This window comes from Vicugna pacos, chromosome 17 (assembly GCF_048564905.1).
Source record: "Vicugna pacos chromosome 17, VicPac4, whole genome shotgun sequence".
Taxonomy (NCBI): Eukaryota; Metazoa; Chordata; class Mammalia; order Artiodactyla; family Camelidae; genus Vicugna; species Vicugna pacos.
The window spans coordinates 52,472,765-52,495,751 of NC_133003.1; the positions used below are offsets into that span (position 1 = coordinate 52,472,765).

At 50.6% G+C, this 22,987-nt stretch overlaps 1 pseudogene across 1 annotated transcript; it reads right to left on the reverse strand.

The window, feature by feature from the left end:
* Positions 1-9,741: 9,741 nt before the first annotated feature.
* On the reverse strand, positions 9,742-14,289 carry LOC140686531 (ATP synthase membrane subunit K, mitochondrial pseudogene; annotated as a pseudogene). Its single transcript, XR_012060357.1, has 2 exons — positions 14,248-14,289; positions 9,742-10,075 (listed from the first exon to the last, which is right to left on the reverse strand). The product of XR_012060357.1 is annotated as an ATP synthase membrane subunit K, mitochondrial pseudogene (transcript).
* Positions 14,290-22,987: the final 8,698 nt, after the last annotated feature.

A 22,987-nucleotide genomic window follows, 5' to 3' on the forward strand; every position in this document is an offset into this window, starting at 1 on the left:
CCCAAGGTCACCCAGCTAAAGATGGGAGGGTTGAGGCTCAAAAGCAGGTTTCTCTGACTGCACAGACCACGAGTTGCTTTGGTTTATTTCTACGTAAGAAATTCTAACTTCGTTCCCGAGCTTGTTTTAAAAAATAAAGGCAGGATAAATTCTATCGTGCTTTTTGTTTTCACCCAAGGCTGGGATTTATCAGGCTGTCCATCCAGGTCCCCCAGAGAAGGCTCAGGGAAGCCAGAGCGCCCCTCCCTTCTCCTCCCCGTTAGGGGCCTGTGTTGGGTAACAACGCCTTCCACGGAGAATACATATTTAAACACTCCCATGGCCTGAAACATCTGCTGCGCGGATGCTCGCCTTCCCTCCTGCAGGTGCGTGCTTCTGCGTGGGCGAGGCGGAGCATGCAGGAGACGCAATCTGAATGTAGGCAGATATTTGCACCCGACCGTCTAAGCATTTACAAGCCTTTGCAGAAGGAAGCCGGCAGCCCCAGGCATGGGGGACACGCCTCCTACAGGGATGGGGCGGTTGTGCCGTTGGCATCGAGAACGCGTGGGGTTGTGTTTCGGAGCTGAGCGTGCGTGCGCGGTGTGTGGGTGCGCACCCAGCTCGTGCGCCCACAGCCGGGCAGAACCGGGGGGCGAGCCTGGGGGCCCGCGCAGTGAGTCAGCCCGCTGCCGCCCAGGGAAGGGAAGCGGGCGGGGACGAAGTTTTCAGGGGAATGCTGCTTCCTGTTGCCTGACGGGGGGGGGGGGGGAGTCTTCCTGGTAATTTAGAGGAAACAAAGAACCAGGTCAAGCCCCACTCTCCCAAGCTCCAGGGAGACTCATTAGCAAGAGCGGTGCTTTACAGCATTAAGGATTGGGGCTTCTCTTGGTGGAAGCAGTCAACGCAGAAGGCTGTCTACTTCTCATGCCCACTTTGGACCACAAGCCAGAGTGAGTCTTACGAAGGCTTCTGTTCATTCTTCCACTGGACCCTCAGGGAGACCAGCTTTTCATGCTCACTGACTGTCCTTAGCTGACGCGCTCCCGGCCTCTGGTCTATCACACTGTCGTGGGATGAGACCAGATGGTGGGTGTCTTGCTGAGCCATTAGGAAGAGGACCAGGCCCCTAGTAGCCAGGCCTAGGGGTCCAGTGGACATCTGAGGTTCCTGTCTGTCCTGTGTCCAATCTCCCTTCTGGGGATAGCACCCCAGTTCACTGTGGGGAGTCACCACTCCCTCACTGTCAGTCTACATGGCTCCCTGCCTAGTTCTAAAGATGAAGATGTGACCCAGGCCCAGCCAGTCAGCAAACTCCATTGCCAGGCCTCAGTCACTGGTATAAGGTCAGACACACAACCCAAGTTAGTCCAGTGAGAGACAAGCCTGGGACCTCCGCTGGAGCTACTGGGAAAGAGAAGTTCTCATGTCATTGGTGTTGCTAACAGCAAAGAGGTGAGGCTGGGACTGCCCACAGTCATCTTGCCACCAAGAGCCTGTCACAGAATAAAACTCACCTGGAGGAAAGCAGAGTTCCGAATAAGCACAACCAAAAGCTTCCAAATGACATTTGTCAAGCACCTAGATCCAGCCACGCCTGAAAGCTATCCTGGCCCGGGGATTTATTAGGTAAGTGGGGCTACAGCTCCCTCTCTGCGTTCAAGTCAGTGTGAACTGGGTCGCTAACATTTGCAGGCAGGAGAACCTTAACTCACACCAGGCACCGACTTAACCAAGGGATATGACGCTGCCAAGAAGTTAGCGCAGGCTCAGTCCAAGGGCAGACTGAGGGCACCTACGCACAGCCAAGGAGTCACAGAGCTTGAGTCTGGTGATGCTAAAGGCCCAAGCCTAGGAATTTCCCTCCATGTCGTGTGGTGATCAAAACGAACACTCTGTGTAAAGACGTCCGACATCATTCATCCTCAGGGAAATGTAAATCAAAACCACAATGAGATGAGATACCACGTCTCATCCACTGGGATGGCTAGGATTTTTCTTTTTTAAAGGATAAAAGGACACAGGCGAGGATGTAGGGAAGATGGAGCCCTCAGACACCGCTGTCAGAAATTTAAAACGGTGCAGCTACTTTGGACAGCAGTCTGGCCATTTCCTGAAACAGTTAATTACAGAGTCAACATACGACCCAGCAATTCCTCTCCTAGGTCTCTACTCTGGGAAACTGGAAACATGTTCACACAAAAACTTGTACACAAATTATTCATAGCAGCACTATTCACAATAGTCAGAAGGCAGAGACAACCCAAATGTCCATCAACAGATGATGGATAAACAGATGTGGGCCATCCACACAGTGCAATCTGATTCACCTGTAAAAGGCGTGTGTGCTGGAACGGCTACCACACGGTGAGCCTTAAAACACCACACCAGGTGGAGGAAGCCAGACACAGATAGTTCCCATTCTCGACGAAGGGTTTGTTTGAGACAGTAAGACATTCTCATTAAAACAATAGGAATATTACTCATCAAACCATAAATAAATATTTATTGAGGCCATACACATGCCTAGCCCTGTGCCAAGTGCCCGGGGCTATAAGATGAGAAGGGTGAACCGAACTGGCATGAGCGTGTGCTGTAAGTCGGTTGCCTTAGGCGTGTATTTGCCAATTTCATTTCACCGTCATAACAGCCAGGCCCAGAAGGTTTTATTCTCTCCGTTTTATAGATGGTGAACTGAGGGTCAGAGCTAGTCAGTGGTAAATCCTGGATTCAAATCCAAGCCTTCATCTCTGGTCTGAGGCTCTTCTCACCACAGCACTCACTTATTCACTCATTCATTTCTTCCATATGCAGTGATTTGGCTAAAAGCAACAGTAACACATGACGACACCATCACGGCAGCTAACACTTACATGGTCGTTACTATGAGTCGGGCGTGGCTCTAAGCACCTTGCACACTTACTTCACTTGCCAGTTCCTGTGTTAAGTAGAAGGGCAGAAAAGTAGATAAATAAGGTGTTTCCTGACCTCAAAGAGCTCGTGGTCCAGCCAATCAGGCAAACATTTAGAGGGGGTAGTTAATAATTTCATGTTCATGTCCACACTCTCAACCTAATGACTCAGCTCAGGCATCACCTCCTCCAGGAGGCCTCCCTGGATGCCTGCAGCCTCTAGATGCAGGGGAGGCCTGGCTGGTCCAACTCTGAGCTCTGGTTCCCAGCACCAGACCTTTCCCAGAGGGTGCTGGGAAAATTTGCTCTGTGGATGTACACATAGAGGTCTCTGTGGATGGAAGGGTGAGGGAAGGTGATACTACCTCCCTAGGGCTGACAGGAAAGCAGGTCTCTGGGGCCTCTCAGAGACTTCCACTTCTAGTTTCCTTCCACTTGCTAGTGTGCATGTGCGAGTGGGGTAATAATTATGTCCAGTGCTGCATTTAAAATGGGACTTCGTTAATATTTTTACAAAGCACTGCCTCAAATTCACATAGAATGTGACCGCCCCCCCGGAATGTCACAGTCTGAATGTGTGAGTCCCCATGTGAATGTGAGGATGGGACAAATTGCTGCTCCCTGACTGTAACAGGTCCTACAAACCACTGTGCTCAGTTGACACCCCACCTCGGGTCCAGACCCCAGGAGGTGGGGGCATGAAGCCAGGGCGGCCACACAACCCCAGGGGGCGCCATCCACACTGTAGCAATACTCCCCCAACCCCAGAGGCAAGCACCTTGCTCTGAGACTCTGGGGTGGCCTCACATTAGCCTTGAGTCTGGGGTCCAAGACCGCATCTCAGATGATCCAATCACTCGTCCAATGAGCAGATATTTACTGAGCACTTACTTTCCACGTGCCGGCTGCTGGGCTGGTGCGGAGAGCCCCTGTTCTCAGCGAGCACCGTCCAGAGGGCTGCTCTCCCACCAGATCCGGGTCTTGATCAGCTCCATCTCACGTTGCCTAAGTGGCGTTCCTGCCCTGCACTTTAGGGAAGAAAGAGAAATCAGTGTTCAATAATATTGCAAGAGCACCTCCTGTGTGCCGGCCACCTCCCCCTCGGGCCCCTCAGGCTCTGGGGATGAGGCAGGCGCCTGAGCCGCTCTGATTAAGGGTCTAGGATGACCCCAATTTCAGATATTTCGGCCTGTGAGTCTACACAGCGGCCCCCAGCTTGGGGGAAGAAGGGTGGCAGCAGCCTCCGCCATGACGTGTCCTGCGAGGGTCCATCTGGCGGTGCCCGAGGCCTTCTTCTGGCTGCTGGACATATTGGCAAGGCACCGCCCCCTGGGAGCAGCCCTGGCCAATGGCTGCAGAGAGTCGGGGTGGAAGCACGCCAGCTCCCTCGCCCCTCAGGTAGGGCAGCTCTGAGCTCCGTTCCTCCCTGACCCCCAGTCGGCTCCACGGCATTCCGCTCCAGTTGCCCCCAGCAGGGTCCACATCGGAAGCGCTCTTCCCTGGCTGCCTGGCCCTCTGCGTCTCATGCAGGCTGTCTCTTGGCCGAGCCCCCTGGATCCCCTCACAGGCAAAACGCATGCACTTGAATCCTCCAGTCCAGGTCTGCCTCCGAGGGAATCCAAACTAAGACAGAGGAATAGTTTCAAAAAGCCCCAAAGGCAATCGCAAGACCCTCCCTCTGTCCCCCTGAACTGAGAACCCCTTCAGCAAACCGTCAGAAAGTCCTGGGAATTCACTCCCAGCCATGCCACCAGCCGGCTGTGTCTCCCTGATAAGCTACTCACGGCATCTGGGCTTCAGTGCTCTCACCTGTCAAGGACGGAGTCCCCTTCCCCAAGCATCGTGAGGATTCCACAAAGGACACGTGGGCTCACCCTGTGTGGACACAGGCACTGAGAAAACAATCCATTTGTGATTTTTTTTTAATGTCAGGAGGCGTTACCTTAACATACATGTCACAAAAATCTTCGTCAGACTCTGCCCTGATTTACTTGCTATGTAGGTCACACAGCAAGGAAATGCCTCAAAAGTACAACTTAACGGCCACTTATTAGACTGCTGTTCCCTCAGGCTGGAATGATGTTCTGGAATTGTAAGTGAGAAGGACGCTTATTCCTGACCAGCTGGAGGAGAGACATATGAACAAGTAATTGCACAGGGTGGAAAGTGCTCCAAGGGGGTCTGTGATAGGCACCTGTGGGTTTTGGCTGCCGGGTCCCCACCTGGCCTCAGATTCCAGGACCCCAACTTCCCTGCAGGAGCTGCCCCTTCCCACTCTGGTCTCTGGGCTCCAGGGGTGTCATGTGACTCAGGCTGGGCCAATCAGAGCTGTCGATCCCCTGGCCACAGCAATTGGCTCAGGCTCAGCCCGTGACCCAAACCAGACCAATGAGACTCAGTCCTGAGACTTTTGCAGGAAGCCTTGGGCTGAACTTCAAGCTGGGAGTGTAGAGCTGAGCTCGGAGAAGGTTCTGGGGGCTGCCAGGGAGCGAAGTCTCCATGAAGGAAGGCAGAGCCTGTCCACAGCTAGAAGCAGTCTCAGTGGCTCAGTTTAACCCTTTGTCTCAGCTGTGTTGGAAGTCATTCTACCACCTGAATGTTTCCATTAAATAAACCGATCTGAAAGGAAAAAAATACTTTTTTTTTCTCTTAAGCCACCTGCTATCAAGAGTCATGCTTCATGTTGAACAGTGTACAGGACACAAAGAAGGCACAGGGCAAGAGGCCAGCTGCTACATGAAGGGTCTCGAAGGCTTCTGAAGAAGGGCACCTCTGATCTAGGTTTTGAGGGATGCTTAGAAGTTTGTTTTGTGATGATCAAAGCGGAGAAGTGCATTTGAGGCAGAGGAAGTAACGCGGCAAAGGCATGGATGTGAGACCTGAGAGTCCTTCAGGGTGGCTGTGGTCAGGGGCATCAGAAGATGAGGCAGGGGCATTAGAAGGGGCCAGAGCACGGGCAGTTGGATGCCAGGCTACCAGGGCGGGCTTTTCTTCTGGAGGCCAGCAGGAGCAGAGGGCAGATGCCTGTATGTGGTAAGCAGAAGGGAGGGTGGATCAGGCCTCACCAGAACTGTAGAGACTTAACGACTGTCTCTTATAGAAAGTGCCTCCCCGACCCCTACAAGCAGGTATCTTAAGGGCTTACTATGCTATGATTTCAGCTAGGATCACACCCTGTGAACACTGCTCAAGGCTGAGGTCTGAGGTGCCCTGGACAAGCTAACCATCTCCCACCTCGGTAGCCAAGATTAATGAAATAGGTGTTCAGCTGTCACGTAGCAGAGGGGCAGGTGTTGTATGAAGAAGGGGAGGGAAGATGTGGGTGGCAGCTTCAACCTTCTTTGCCCACCCTGAGCAATTCCACTCTGGCCCCAGACTTGCATCCCCCCACCTCAGTAAGACAGAGCCCTGCAGTTACGGGGTCACCCTCCTTAGAAGATACCGGGGCCCACCCTCCCTGGAGCCTCGCATGGGAGCAGGCTTCTCCAGAACCTCATCCCCACTTCAGAGGCTTTGCAAACCCACACCATCCTCCCAGTGACATTTTGGTGATGCTTAGACATTGGTGCCTTGGGCACGTCCTATTCTCTGGCCCTTTAATCCAATCTGGGGTCAACAGAAGACTCCTGGGAATCAGGACTCATGGACTGAGGCAAAAAAGGCTGAGTGTGGTGCCTGAGGCACACAGCCTGCAGGTGACCCCCACTCTGTGTGACTCAGTGCGTGGTCTGGGATGGCAGCAGGATCCCCCGCGAGCTTACTAGCAAGGCAGAATCCCGGCCCCACCCCAGCCCTGCGCAGTCAAAATCTGCATTTTAACAAACGCCCAGGTGTTCCGCAGGCACATCAATGTTTGAAAAGCACTGGGCTGTACACTGCACAGGACTAGCCAAACAAAGAAGAAAAATACCCCAAACTAACTTTGGTTGGGTTGAAATGAGGGAATTATAATTATTTTCTTCCTCTTCTGCATATCCCACGATGCGGTTATATTACTTTCATAATGAAAAAAAAAACACTTAAAATGTAAGAAAGTCTGAAACACAAAATTACACAGTGTTGTAAAGCGTAGATTAAGAAATGGTTATTTGCACTTAAAACTAGACCTCATTTTCAGACTAATACTTTTTGTTTTAATTTCCCCCTCCGTTAAAAAAAAAATAATCCTTCTGCCCCCAAAGCCAGAAGCAGCAGTGCTTTTGAGGGCGGGCTTGTCCTGTGGGAAAGGCCAGTGCAGAGAAGGGCATCTTTCTGCCTGCGAGGGGAGCTCGCCGTGACGTAGGGCTCAGCAAGGCGTGGACGGAGGCGAGCATCTCCACGTTGATGGAAATGAGACATATGAATGATTTAAGTCTCAGTGTGCTTTGTGACTTGTCTTTTCCCCAGGATGATCTCCCCTCATTAGTCCTTCTGCCAGGCTGAAGGCCCCTCCCCTTTCCTGAATTCTCAAGGTTTCAAGCCAAAGCTGCTGACTTCAGGCTTGGTCTCTGCCTAGTTCCCTCTTCCATGTCCTTCAGCACTCAGCATGAATGTCACTCCTCAGGGAAGCCTTCCAAGACCCATCAGTTCTGTATTAGGCCAAGCTCTCAATCACAAGTGCTGGAAAAACAAACTGACTGAAGCCAAAAAGGGTGACTATTGGTTCAGATAACAGAAGAGCCCAGGGAGTAATGGCTTCAGGTATAGCTGGATCTAGGTCTCAAATGACATCACAGGGAGCTGCCTGATGACAAATCTCTCAGCCTTCCTCTAGAGAACTCCAGGTTTAGGCAGGCTTTCCCCTGGGACTCCCCTGAAGACTCAGATTTTTGATCCTCCAATTTAGAAATCCCAGCAGAAAGAGAACTTCCTTTTCCCAATTGTCTCTACCAAAGTCCCAGAGTTGAATCTCATTGGCTCAGTTTAAGTCACATGCATATCTCTGACCAACCACTGAAGTGGTCAGGGAGTGAAATGTTCTGATTGGTCAGGGTCATGTGCCTACCCTAAACTCATCCCAGGACCTGCAGGGAAAAGTGGGCCCCAAAGGAAATTTGAGAAAATGAAGGCAAGAGGCTGGGTGGGCATTAACACCAGTAGTTTACAACAGACCCCCTGTGACAAGTTTTCATAACATCCTACAATTTGCCTTTAACATTTGCTGGTTTTTAAAATCTGTGTATTAATTTGAGTGGTTACATGATTAACGTCTATTTCCCTAACTAGACTGAAACTCTAAGGGCAAGAAGTCTGTGTCCACTCACAGATAATGGTATTCACTATGCCCCACACATAGTGGGTGCTCATCAATTATCTATTCAATGAATGACCTCATTCCAGCTGCTTTACCAACAGCTATGTTTACTCACATTTGCCAGAGGCAATTCTGGGATGCTGGCAATCGGGTGCCTCATTTTGAATGAGATTTGGCTATAGACGCAGCCAAAACTTCTGTCCTAGCTGTGCCCTGGGACAGTCTGTGCCACAGAAATGCTTCCCTGCAGAACTAGGGACATCTGCCGTGCAGCCAGTCAGGGACTGTTGTCAGACAGACAGCCCCTGGGGCGGGTTGGCAGCAGACTGAGTGAGGAGACGTGGGGGAGGATTTTGAATTCTGTCGCCCTGTAGCACCAGATATCTGAAAGTGGACCATCTCAAGCCTTCCAGCATTCCCGGACAGTAATATGATTCTACCCATTTATTTTGAGCAAGAGACTGATGTTCAGAGTAGCCCACAAGGTCTGCTAGCTCATACCCAACAAAGCCAGTATGAACCAAGTACTTGCCAGTTCTTGATGTCTTCCAGACATCAGCTTTCTGCACGACCTTCAGCAGGTCTCTGTACCTCTGGGAGCCTCGGTCCCCTCATCTGTAAAATGGGCATGGTTATCCTCACCTGAAGGGGCTATTCTGAGTGGAGATGAACTCTTGTACAGTATGTGGAGTCCTGAGCACAGAGTGGGCACTGCCTTCCCCTCCTTTTAAATTTTCCTCCAGCTTAGTTATGTATTCCAAGTTGCCTCCCCAGCTGTAGCTGAAGCAGAGATGTGAGTGAGTGGGGGAAGGCCACCAGGAGGGTCTTCTTTGGGTTCAACTAGACAATGAAATTCACACCTGACCAGAAGATGCACTTGTCACTCAGGACACAGTCCAAGAAACAGCCTGCCCAAGAGCAGCACCAGGCCTTTCCCATCCCTGGGACTTCACACAGCAGCTCAGGAGCTCAGGAATGTTTGGTCCCCAGGTGACAACTTCGGTCCAGAAGCTGAAACCTGCATTAGGTAAGAAGTGTGGACCTCAAGGACTCATGCGTTAGGAGCCGAGGTCTCCTGTAACAACAGCTCCACGTGCAAAGCTTCCAGGGAGCTTGCAAGGACTCACCCAGTTATAAGACTATTTGTACACAGGGAAGTGTAACATGATGGCGTCCCCATTGGGCATTTGTAATTCATTCACGGTCCTTCCAGTCCAGATGCAATTCACCAATCAGGAGTCTTTTTAACATAAGCAATGTTGCCTGGCAACACAGCTGACATTCCACCTTGCTCCGGATTCTAGGGTTAACAGAGATTGTAAGTTAACCCAAGGTCATACTTGTTCTTAAGAGAAGGAGAAAGGGCTTGGTTAACCCTTCATCCACAAGTATTTACTGGTGTTTTTCCGCATACATGTGAACACGCACACACACACATAAATACATACAGCCTACCTATCCCCGAGTCCTTTGCTCTCTCATCTCCCAGCCATTCATTATTTCAGAAAAAGAAATAGATAACTGATAAATAGAAACACGGGGGGAAAATCCAAACCGTTGAGTTTTAAAAGCCTAGACTTCTTGGTTTCAAATGCCAAGAATTTCAAAAGCTAAGACTTTTTTTTTTTTCCTGGTTCATAATTTATTGTACAAATTGAGTATCACATGATGAGCTGACATTAGCTTCTTCAGGCATGGGAACTTAACAGATGAGGTACAGTTTAGAATTCGCTTATGTTGCTTTCACAGCTGGAGTTTTTTTAGACCTTAACTTGAAGTATAAGACTAACAAAGCAATGCTTCCATACGTGGCCAGAACACAATTCATTCTCCCTGTGAGAGTGTAAGAGTTGAAATATTTTTTGATGCCAGTGAAATGGAATTGGGCATCAGTTTCTGGACCTGCCACGATTTCAGTCTTCCAAGAGACACCAACTCCACAGCCTGTGTCCTTCAGTATCAAAAGCTAAGACTTTTAAGTTGAGAAGTTAAGACATTTGAGTTTCAAACAACAAGTTTATACTGTATAGCACAGGGAACTGTATTTAATATCTCGTAGTAACCTATAATGAAAAAGAATATGAAAACGAATATATGTATGTATATTATATGACTTAAATATTATGCTGTACACCAGAAATTGACATAACATTGTAAACTGACTATACTTCAATTAAAAAAGAAGGAAAAAAAAGTAAAACAGATAAACAACAAGGTCCTACTGTATAGCACAGGGAACTATATTCAATACTTGTAATAGCCTATAAGGAAAAAGAATATGAAAAGGAATATATATATATGTGTGTGTATAATTGAATCACTATGCTGTACAACAGAAATTAACACAACATTGGAAATCAACTTCAATTTAAAATAAGAAAAAATTTATCTCCCTTGCTAGAATAATCAAAAATAGTATTTTAAAAAGACTTTTGAATTTCAAATGCTGGGAACTTTGAATTCCAAGGCCAAGATTAGTAAGTTTCAAATGCCATTCTCATTTTCCTGAGTCTGGCCTCTTGGGTTTCAAAAAGAAGCCCTGAGTCAGAGCATACGTTCATGTTCTAATCAACAGACTTGGGAGGAACAGAGGAAGAGCCAGGTGATCTGGGCCTCAGAATACTGAATGGTTTTCTAGATTGAGAAAGAGGGGAGGAGATGAGGGGTCCAGGGCTTGGGGGTCTGGCTGTCCTCCTGGGCACCCAGGGAGGACCACTGCTCAAACAGCAGCAGGAAGGACCCTGTCTGTCTGTGCCCGGAGGCGCCTCTGCTCCATCTGACTTAGTCTGTGTGCGCAGACCCCTGCTGGCCACTCCATCAGACGTGGTGAAGGTGCTCGGAGCCTGACAAGGTGCTGGTGGCCTGGAGGGAAGCCTGTGACCTTGCACTTGGATGGTTCTAAGCAGAGCCCACCTGTGGCCTCCCCACCAGGTGCAAGTAGTGGGGAAAGCCAGCCCCAACCTCCAGGAAGTCCACACCCCACGAAGAGGAGAGCGACGAGTCCTGCTGCTGTTGTGTACGTGAGGGAGGGGACATCCTCACCCCAGTTCCCCTGTGCGACCTGGGGCAAGCTCACTGACTCATTCAACAAGTTTCTTTCCTCTCTGAGCATGGGTTCTGGGGCTAGACTGTCTGGGATTCCCAGCTTCGCTACTTCCTTGAGCAAGTTATTTCATCTCTTTGTGCCTCAGTTTCCTCATCTATCAAATGGGGACAAAAATAATCCCTGAGTTTTCAAGGGTCATTTTGAAGTCTAAAAGGATTTAGTACATCTAAAGAACTCACCAAATGCCACGCGCCCAGTAAACGCTCCACACGCATTAAGTACTATTATTACCACATGTCAGATATTTTTCTATGCACCAGGGGTACGGGGGTGACCAAACGAAGCACCGGCCTGATGGGGCTTATCTTTAGGGAGAGAGGTAATAGCAGACACAAAACTGGCATCTGTCTTTGGAAGGAAGACAAAGCAGGAGAAGGCTGAGGCGGCCCCTCCGAGCGCTGGTCTCTCTGGGGTGGGTGGCATCACCCACGCACCTCGACTTCCTGGCACAGGCCTGACATCTGGGCAGTGCTCACTGAAAGGGGGGCCTTCCCCCGACTTGCCAGCCCTCCTCACTGCTGCCAGGGGGACCAGCCTGAGTGGCCCTCCTGGCTGGAGAGCCCTGGCCACCAGGAGCACCAGGGGAGTCGAGAGAATCACAGATACAAAGGAAATTCCCAGAAGCGCTGTTCCCGCCAACCAGATGTTCCCACGCCGTTCTCAAACAGATTAGTGTCCTAGCAACTGGAAAAGGGGGAGACGGTCTGTTTCTCTCCGGGAACAGAGCGGACAAAAGACATTTGTTCAAGTTCAACCGCTGGGAAAGCCCCCGGTAGGGAGCACACCGGTGACGAGAGCATGCTGTTCATGACACCCCCATCCGCACCGTCCCAGGCCACTGCCCTGCTTCAGGAGCCCTCGGTGACTCCCTGTCACCCTCCAGAGCACAGGGAACAAGACTTCTGACCTTCTCCACAGAACTGCTCCCTTGCTAGTCTCCACCCCGCTCTTCCTCATCTTGGTTTAGGGCACCCCATCCACCCAGAAACTGGGGGTCCCCTTGACTCCCCCTTCGTCCTCGCTCTCGCATGCAAACATCAGCCTGGTTGCCTGGTTCTGGCCCCTGTGTCTGCTGTCCAGTAGGACAATACCCTAGTCCCCTCCCACCCACCCCCATCTGCGGTTTCGCTTTCTGCGGTTTCAGGTACCCGAGGTCGAGCGCAGTCAGAACATATTAAGTGGAAAATTCCAGGAATACACAATTCATAAGTTTTAAGTTGCCCCCGGTTCTGAGCAGCGTGATGCTCAGATGAGATCTCGCGCCGTCCCGCCCCCTCCCACCTGGGATGTGAATCATCTCTTTGTCCAGCGCATCCTCGCTGTCTACGCTTCCCGCCTTAGTCACTTAGCAGCTGGCTCGGTTATCAGATCGGCTGTCACGGTACTGCAGTGCTTGTGTTCAAGCAACTCTTATGTTACTTCACGATGGCCCCCAAGCCCACGAGTTGTGATGCCGGCATCTCAGATATTCTGAGATGCCTAATTTATAAATTGAACTTTATCCCAAGAAAAAACATAGCATAGATAGGTTTCAGCGCTATCTGCAGTTTCAGGCATCTTCTGGGGGTCTTGGAACGTATCCCTCGTGGACAAGAGGGGGCCGCTGTATTGCCGTGTAACAGACAATGCCGGACCGCAGCGCCTCCAGCAATAGCGTCTGTTCGTGTGTCCAGGGACAGCTGGGGGCGGGCCAGGCAGTTCCCTAATCTCGGATGGATGGTCTCATATGTCTGGGGCTGCTGGCCAGCCACGGATCTGGGCTGGCCTCAGCCTCGGGCAACTCCACACGTCTCCCATCCTCTGCCCAGGGGACGGTGACGGCAGAGGCACAGGGAGAGGACCCCCCGCCAAGTGCACAGGCCAATTTTAGCCTCTGCCAGAGTCACATCTGCTGACACTCCATTGATGAGAGCAACTCACGTGGCCAAGCCCAGAGTGAAGGAGCAGGTGCTGCAAAGTCAAACAGCAGATGAGAGGAGGGTGGAGCTCAGTGGTGGAGCGCATGCCTAGCAAACACGAGGTCCTGGGTTCAATCCCCAACACCTCCATTATACAAATAAAGAAACAAAACCTAGTTACCTCCTCCCCAAATCAAAACATTAAACAGCAAAGGGCAAGGCTCCCGTGGGTGAAGAGTTAGGACCGAGTGGTGTGACCCCCCCCAACCTTTTCTGCATCCCACCTGCTTTGCCCCAGGGCCACCAGTAGCTCAGTCTAGACCCCTAACAAGCCTCCGACGACCACTCCTCTTTCATCCCCTCTTTAAGTCCCTTCCTTTGCAGGGTGGACCCTCGCAGGACGTTCCTCACCCAGAATCCCAAAGGAACTTCTGGCGATGTCCGCTCCAAACCCCACATGGCTTCCTGTTCCCTCAGAGTGAACTCCAGACTCAGCATGGGGATGACGGGGCCCTTGGAACAAATGCAGCCTTTGCCACTTTGGCTCGCTGGTTCCTCTCTTCTGAGTCCAGAACGCGCTCCCCTTCCCCTGTCATGACAGCCTTCTCCTCAACACTTAAATCCCAGCTTAAATGCCTCCTCCTCAGAGAGGCCTTCCCTGATCTTCCTCCTGAAGGAGGTTCTGCTTTGTCTGTCACAGCCTTTCTTTGTGTTCTTCTCACCACTCATCTCTCATATATATGTTTTACTTTCCCCGATCTGTCCCACTTCCCTCTAGAACGTCAGCTCCTTGAGGGCAGGGACTTTGCACATCTCATGCTCGTGGACTGCCCTGTGTCCCTCCAAAAGTCATATGCTGAAGCCCGTTGCCCCAGTGGGGTGGTATTCGGGGATGGGGCCCCCCAGATGGGGTTAGTGCCCTGATAGGAGTGGGAGGAGACAGCAGGGCTCTGTCTGTGGAAACACGAGGGAAGGCCAAGAGAGGACGCAGTGAGGAGGTGGCCGTCCGCAACCCTTGGAGGGAGCCTCCCCAGACAGGGACCCTGGTGGCGCCTTGATCTTGGACCCCCAGTCTCCAGAACAGTGAGAACATAGATTTCGGTTGTTTAAGTCCCCAGCCTGTGGTGTGTTGTTATGGTAGCGCTGGCTGACAAAGGCCATGGTCGCAGTGCATGAAGAAGCAAAGCACACATCTCTCCGGCTGGCACCCACGGCACTTAATATCCCGTCCCCGCAGAGACAGCAGGAAGAGGGTGGGGGGAGCGGAAGAGCTGGGGTCTGGCGTCAGGCCTGTCCACAGGGGTGGGGGTCACAGACAGGATGGCTGCCCTGGGGTCTCTGAGACACGTTCCCTGCTCCATGTCCTGCTCAGACAGGGTGGATGAGCGACCGGGAAGCACAGAACTTCTGAGCCCAAATCCAGCCCCGGGGACGTCCACTCCACACGCTCCTGCTGAGCACCTTACTCGGGGCCAGGGACGAAGCGAGGCCTTGGGGACCTGCGAGCACCGGAAGGGACTTTCTCCTCTCATTCGGCCAACACGCAGCACCTCTCCTGCGGCAGTGAGGAGTAGACTGACACCCTATTTGAGCCACTCTGCACCTGGGGGTCCGCCGGGCCCGGCAGGTGGCGTTCCTGTGACTAATTCGCTTGGGCTGAGTCATCTGTAAGCCGGGCTGATGCCGTGAACCGGCGTGAGCCTCGGAGGAGTCAAGCTGGGTCTCCAGCCCTGCCACTCTTTGCCTCCCTAAGTCCCTGTTCCCTCAGCTGCAGAGGAAAAAGCCCAAACCCTCCTCTGGGGGTGACCAACAGCATTAAATGGGATCAGGCTCGGCCATGGTGTTCAGCCTGGCACAAACTCGCCAGGGGCTTGATAAATCCTAGTTCCTTTCCCCTAAAGGTTCACGATGCCATTACCCGGAGTTCGGGTGCATGACTTGACCAGGTGTGTCCTGGGCCTGGGTCTGGCCTCCCCTGAGCCCACCCGGCAGAAGGACCAATGGCTCACACGGCGTGAGGGTTAATTTCACGTGTCAGCTTGACTGGCTGTGGGGCATCCAGACATTTGGCCAAACGTTACCCTGGATGTGTCTGTGCGGGTGTTTCTGGGTGAGATTAACACATGAACCAGCAGACTGAGTAAAGCAGCTTCCCTCCCCAGCGTGGGTGAGTCTCATCCACTCCCTTGACAGCCTGCAGGGAATAAAAGGCTGCTTGTCTTTGAGCTGGGGCATAGGTCTTCTTCTGACTTAAGACTCGGACTGGAACTTACATCATAAGCTTTCCTCGGTCTAGACTTCTCAGCCTCCATGATCATTGGAGCCACTTTCTTATGGTAAGTCCCCCCCTCTCTCTCTCTCTCGATATGCATACCGACACATCCTATAGGTTCTGTGTCACTGGAGACCTCTGACTCACACACCTGGGCAATCCCAGCTGGCCTTCTTTGCTGGAGCACAGCCACATCACACAAGGTCACCCACCAGTGCCTCCTCCCCTTCGGCTGAGAGAGCCATGATCACTGCTCCAGGACAGGGACCCTCACCCTCACCTGGGCCATCACATACACCCCTCTTTGGCCTCCCTCCCTGCCCCGATCTTGCCTCACCTACTCAGCCTGCCCAGGGGTCACAAGAATGAGGTCTCCAAAACCCACATCAGTCCACGTTAGACCTGTACTAAAAAATTAACTTTTGCTTACAAGCCTCAACTTCCTCATCTGAAAAATGGGAAGGCTGACTCAATGAACTCAATGACTTCTTCTGGCTGTTTGTTTTCGTGCTTTGGGAATGCGGTCCTTACTACCTGGGCTGGCACTGGAAGTGTACCCCTCATCCAGCCCCAAAGGCCTTCCTTACTTTCTCTCCCATGATTCGCATGTACAAACATTCTGCTCCCTCCACGCCGTTCTGCTCCTGACACCCAGGGCCGCTTAACTGCCACTGGCCATTTGCCCACATTGCCCATGCCCTACCTCTTGTGAAAAAATATTTCCCACCCTTAAAGGCCTGGCTCAAATACTACCATCTTCATGAAGGCTCGCTTGAATTTCAACAGGATATGACAAGATTGCTCCTTCTCATTAAAATCCCTCCAATATTGCACGATGGAAGAGATCGTGACTTAATCGCCTGTGTATCTTGCATTAAGCACAGTTCCCCTCTTCGTAAAGACTTTAACAGTGTCTGTCGCACCGATTTCATGTTATATTTGTAATCTCACCATTGGCTTTCCATCAGTACCGCCTGGTTTATGCTTTGTTTCCTCTTTCCTTGTCGCAGACAAATCAAGAAGTAATTTTTACTATTTCATTTCCCCCTCTGTGAGTTCATTACTTATATATTCTTTGATCATTCGTTTAGTGGGTACCTTTAATGTTACGGCATGCATCTTTGACTTATTAGAGTCCAGTGTAAATCAATACTGTTATCAGAGTGGAGACCATGCTAGGACCTCACACTGTTGTAACTCCATTTATACTTGTCCCATTGTTTTTGTGCATTTTAACGCCATGTATACTTTAAACCCCAGAAGACATCATTATAGCTTTTTTTGTACAATCAAGTTTCATTTAAATTTACTCCAGATTTACCCTTCAGTCCTTTTTGCACGTTTCTTCCTTCTGGGGTTATTTACCTTCTGCTTGGAGGACTCCTTGTACAATTGCTTTCATTGTACGTGGTCTGTGGGTAACATTTCTCTCAGTTGTCTCTAAGTGTCTTTATTTTACCCCCTTTGTTTATTATTGTATTATTTAATTATTTTATTTTGGCGGGGGGAGATAACTAGGTTTATTTATTTTTGGAGGAGGGACTGAGGATTGAACCCAGGACCTCATGCATGCTAAACAACTGCGCTACCACTTGGGCTATACCCTCCCCCTACTTTACCTTCTTTGGAAAGGATAATTTCTCTGTGTACAGAATTTCAGGTCGGCGGTTGATTTCTCTCAGTACTTTAAGATGCCATCCACTATCTCCCACCTTCCAGTGTTTCCATTAAGAAGTTAACTGCCAGTCTGACTGCTCTTCCTTTGAAAGTAATGTCTGTTTTCCTCTGACTGCTTTCAAGTCCTTCTTTTTTTTTTTTTTTTTTTTGCCTTTGGATTTTTGTGATTTCACTCTTACAGGTTTAGGTGGGGTTTGTCTTACATTTATCCTGCTTTGGGTTTGCAGCCCTTATTGGAACTGTGGTTTGATGTCTTTTTAGCAATTTTGGAACCTCCTCGGGCATCCTCAGCAGTACTGCTTCTGTTTCACTGGCCTTCTCTTCCCCTTCTGGGAACTCCAGCTCAGCACATGAAACCTCCTCACGGCGTCCCGTACATCTCCTTCCTGCATTTTCCAGCACTTTTGCTCTTTATGTTGGAGACATTTTCCCACATGTTTTCCACTGACCCATCTTCCAATTCACAAATCCTCTCTTCAGAGGTGCACAATCATCTGTAAACCCATCTACTGAGTTCTTGCTTTCGGTGACTGTATTTTTCAGTTATTGAATTTCCAGTTGGTTATTTCTTATAGATTCCAGTTCTCTGGTGAAATTCTGCACTTGTTACATTTTCTTGAACATATTGTTGTTTGAAAGTCCACAGCTGATAACTAAAATCTGGGTCACCTTTGGGTCTATTTCTATTGGCTTTTTTTTTCATTTTGGTTCTGTTTATCGGTGTGTCTGGTTAAAAACAATTTTTAAATTGAATGCCAGACATTGTGCATGAGAAGTTGAAGAAGGTCTTTGTTCAGTAAACAGACCACACTTCAATAAAAAAAGAATGCAAAAAAAAAAAAAAAAGAGGGTCTTCGATGTTAGCTTCCTCCAGAGAAGACTTGTCCTTCCCTGGGACGTGGCTACAGTTGGGGCATATCACCCTAATATAACCAGAGGCTGAGCGAGTTCAAGCATGGGGAGCAAGGTTTCTAAGTTTTCTAAGTCTTGCTCTACAGGTGGTTCCCCCTTACACCTGGGCTGTAACCCTCCCGTGGCCCCAACTACGCCCCTGGAGGGTTCCTAGGGCTGCTCCTCCCTGATGGGCTCCGAACTGCAGCTTTGTCTGCTCTGTGCTGAGGACTTGAGCACACCTCATTCCATTTTCCAGTAGCAAATGCCTGTGGGAATCACTGGTACCGAGGGCCAGGCTTACTTCTTGGTGCCTCCCTCCTCTGTAGTATCCTTAAGTCCTGGAGGCTTTGGTAGCCCTGAATTTCAAACTTTGTCTAGTCAGCCCCTGGAAATGACTTCGAGCTCATCTGGCTTCTCCATCTGCCCCCCTGTCTGTGCAAATGACCCAAGGGAGGATGCTGGGTTCATCTCAGTGAGCCGTCCACTGTCCAGGATCTTGACCCTTCCAGTCCTGTGCAGCCGTCTGATATAAGCTACACATGGAATGGGGCGATTAATATCTTCCCTTCTCACGGTTTTTGAAGAAGAGACCATCATCGGTTTAAACAACAACAACAAAAACCCTACTTGTGAAAATGTGACAGGGCGAGCAGAGATGGTTTGGGGCATTTCTGGCCACATTTCGAGTACGGAGTTTGCTTCTTTCAAGACGTTTCTCTGGAGATGTTTCGCTCAAGTTCATGGACACTGGCCTGGATTAAGGGTCAGGCAAGGGAAACAGTTTCCTGGTCCCCAATCTTCGGGAGTAAAATATCCCTACGAATGTACCGAGATTATATATATCCCAGGGCCCAGGAGTAGAGCCCTCTGTGGATTCAATGAAATCATCCCTCCCCGTGGTTGGAGGAAGGGTGGACGCACACCCACTGACTTGTCTTCAGACCAAAGGATCGGACAGGGCTCAGGCTTTTGTTCTGCCGGGTAAGATGCATAGATTTGTGGCCGGAGCTGAGCTGCAGGGGATGAGGGAAGAAAAACCCATCCTCCATGCCCCCCTTCACCCTTCCCCACGCTGTGCTGGGCCTCTTCCCTGAACATCTGAGGCTGGACTGGTATTTAAAGAATAATCGTTTCCATGTGATTCAAAAGCTGGACTGAAGGAAAAGCTCAGGATGATGGGGAGGTCAGCCCCAGACTCAGAGCTTGCAAAGAGAAGCAAGCCAAGAGAGGCCTTGGACAGGAGCTCAGAGCCCTGCTGCAGAGCGACTGTTAGCGTGTGATCACTCGCAAACTCCCTGGCGGGCGGCTGGCCCAGGTGTGATTACCTGCAATCATATGGGGCTCTCCAAACTTCTGTGGTCTCGTGCCCCATTGGTTACAAAAAAATTGGGAGCTTGTGCCCCTGCCAAGTGTGTATGTACTTGTAAATTAAATGCATTTACCACACTCAATCTGTGTGTTAAATGCCAGTGAAGCTGGCTTTCTTTACATTTTTGAATGCTAAAGAGAACGGTAAGTAGTAACAGTGCCTGCAGCCCCACGGTTTGCTTAGCCCTGCTGTCCCCACAGACTGGATTAGGCCCACCCCCAGCAAAGGCTGGCAAGTTCTCAGGAAGTACAAGGAGAGTCTGGAGTCAAGAAGGTTTCAGGGCACCAGCCCTGAGTACCTGGAGCCATGTCTTCTCCCTTTCTCCCCAGAGAGCCCTGGTGAGTGACCTTGGCTTAGCTCTGCCCCGCCTTGTTCTTGGTTCCTGCCTTGGCAGCGCTTACAGCCCTCACTCAGCTGGTCCTGCTTCCTGGACAGGCCCCCTGCAGCTACTGTCGCTGGGGTACCTCTCCCATTTCCACCATCTTGCTAGCGCTAGTAACAGTAGCTAACACAGAGACCCCGGTATGAGCCAGGCACTGAATGCTTTACACAGATGAACTCATTAACCCTCACAACAGCCTATCAGGGAGGTATGATGAGTATCACCATGCCCATTTTATAAATAAGAAAACTGAGGCGAGGTGCAGAAACTCACCAGAGGCCATGCAGATTGGAGGTGGATTTGAAACCAGGCACCTGGTTCCGGAGTCTTCTGGGTCCTAAAGCACTTGGCCATGCCACCTCCTGTCCTCATCATTAATTCACTCCTCCCGCACTTTGGCTCCTCTCCCTCCTTTTCTTCCTCTGATTACATCGTCCCATGACTACTACACTCTCCTCTAGTCCTATTATGTTGCCAGGTTACTTACCCGCTGCCATTCTCAGTACTCCGTCCTTTACAGCACTCCCCAAACTCTGCCCTGCTGTTTACATGCCTCCTTCTACTCTCCCCGCCATAGAACTGCCTCTCCACTGTATCCCTCCCATTCCTACCAGAGATCCCGTTTTTCTTACTACTACCCGGAATGTTACCTCTCCGAGCATCACTCGCCTTCCGCTGCTACTTCTCTCATCACTCCTCCTGCAAACGGTTTCTTCCCTGACTCTTCCTCATCCCTGTTACTTTTCTCTCACTTCTCCTTTAGTTAATAGGACTTTTGCTGTTCCTCTTCCTCCTCTGACATTTTGTTCCCTTCTGTGGGTTTCAGAAATACTTGTAAATTCTTTGACGTTCTTCCCATGAGAGGGAGAGTCTGTGCCACCTCCCTGGAATTTGGGAGGCTTGTGACTGCTTCGAGGATTAGCAGGAAATGATGCTCTGTGATTTCCGACGCAGGGTCATGGAACCTGTGCTGCGGACACACTCACTCTGGGAGCTCTGAGCCCCAGGTAAGAGGTTCAGTTGCCCTGAGGCCACCAGGCGTGATTTCAGCTCAGGCATTGGGGAGGGAAGATGCCTCCAGGTGATTCCAGCCCCCAGTCTCCTGGCTGAGGCCCAGATATCATGAAGCTGAGACATTCCCTCTGTCCTGCCCAAATTCCTGACTCGCAGAATTCACAATCATAATGAAATGGTTGTTTTATGCCACTTAGGTTTAGAGCGGCCTTGTATGCAGCAATAGGTAATTGGAACACTCTCCCCTCACTCACCCGGTCCGTTTTCCTTACATCACTCCTCTTCCTTCCCCCCACCAGAGGGGTACCGGGCCTGTGCCCTGCCCTCCTAACTGGCCTCTTCCGCTGGGGCCCCCTGACCTCAGCGCTAGCACCTTTGCCTCTCCCATCAGTGATCCTGGCCTTGTCATCCTCTGAGCAGCGGGCATTCTGGCCATGGAGCCCAGCAATCTGGGTGCGGACAGCAGTGATTCACAGTTCTGCTGCCGGGGTAGACTCACTTCCTCGTCCAGAGCTCACAGCCATTAAGACAAGTTCTGGAGTCAGCACTCTGCAGACTCAGGCCTGCGTGCTGATCTGCCCCTCCCTCACCCCCACCCCCTGGGCCTGCGCCCTACTTACTGAAATGATTAATAATTCAGGATTAACACAGGGCTGGGATGGGACCCATCAAGGGTCTCAGGAGCCTGAATAGGCAATAGGTGTATCAGACAGACTGTGCAGACAGTGCTGTCTGGGGTGCTTGGAGCTGGGCAGATTTGGGTTTGAATGCCAGTTCTGCCAACTCCTGGCTGTGTGACCTTGGGAAAGACACTTAACCTCTCTGAGCCACGTTGCCTTCTTTGTAAAATGGGGCTAATTATACTAACCTTGCAGAAGTACTAGGGAATCTAAGATCATGTAAAAGCCCACCCTTAAAGGTAAGGGGTACTTCTGAAAGCCAAAGTTTAGCTGGCTTCATTGATGGGATCAAGATGCCTGGGTTTCCACCATTAAACTCCCTTTTGGTATACAAGTAGCTGGCTCCAGCTTCCCTGGACCCTATTAGGACATTGTGATGGCCCCTAGTTTGCAGGTGGGGAATCTGAGGTTCAGAGAGAGCAGGTCATTCGCCCAAGGACACCTACCTAAAACCAGACTATCCCAGGATCCAAGCAGAGGCCGCTTACTTTCCTCCCAGCATCATGGAGGGCAGGTGTGCTCTGCACTGACCCTACATTCATCCTTCACTCTGCTGCTGACCAGCAAGACCCTCTCCCTCTCAGAGTAGGAGATGGGAGGGAGGGCATCCAGGCAGACAGGCTGACTTGACTGGGCAGGGGGAAGGCAGCCTTTACCGAGGGACAAATGCTTTGTCATATTGTCATAAAATGTTATACATTTAAAGCTTTAATTTACTTTTTGGCTAGGCAATGCATTTGCAGGGTTCAAAATTTCAAGAGACACAAAAGAAGATTCAATGAAAATTGAGTCTCTCCCACCTGCCCCCAGCTACCTGATTCCCTTTGCTAAGGGGACCTGTGTGTCCACTGGAGAAAATTTCCTATGCTCTTGAGCAAATATGAATGTAGAGTCTTCTCTCATTTTTCTGCACACATTATAAACAGGCTCTTCATTTGGCCGCCTTCCAGAGTGCTCTCCCCTTTGTTATGGCTATGTAGTACTCCTTTGTTTGCATTTCACACACCCCAGTTCTCACCCTCATGCTAACAGAAGCAGCAACTCTGACTGAGGCTAGGAACCCCTGTGTCCCTTCCCTGACTGCTCTTCCTCACAGCCTCTGAGACCTGGTGAGCTCAAAGCCAGGCAGCTGGAGGGGACCTGTGATCGGGTGCAGTGGACAAAGCCTGCAGACAGACCGACCCCCTCACCACCGGACCCCAGCCTTTGCTGTGTCCACGACAGGGCCCGCCCTCTCTGAGCCTCCTGTGTCTCCTGTGCGAGACACAACACGAAGCCCTCCCTTCCAGGGCAGGGGTGAGGGCTCCTGTGGAAGGTTCTTTGCCTCTTACAGGCCTGGGGCTGGGGGGCACCTGCTTATTCCCTGATTCACTCATTCATTCACTTACTCAGTCACTTACTGACATATTCCTTCATTCATTATTCACTCGTTAATTTACATAAATTAATTCACTAACTCATCAATTCACTCATTCCTTCTCTCAGTCACTCATCTCACTCATCCATACACTCGTTTAGTCACTCCTCACTTATTCACCCATTTATTTAACCATTCATTGTTTCACTCATTC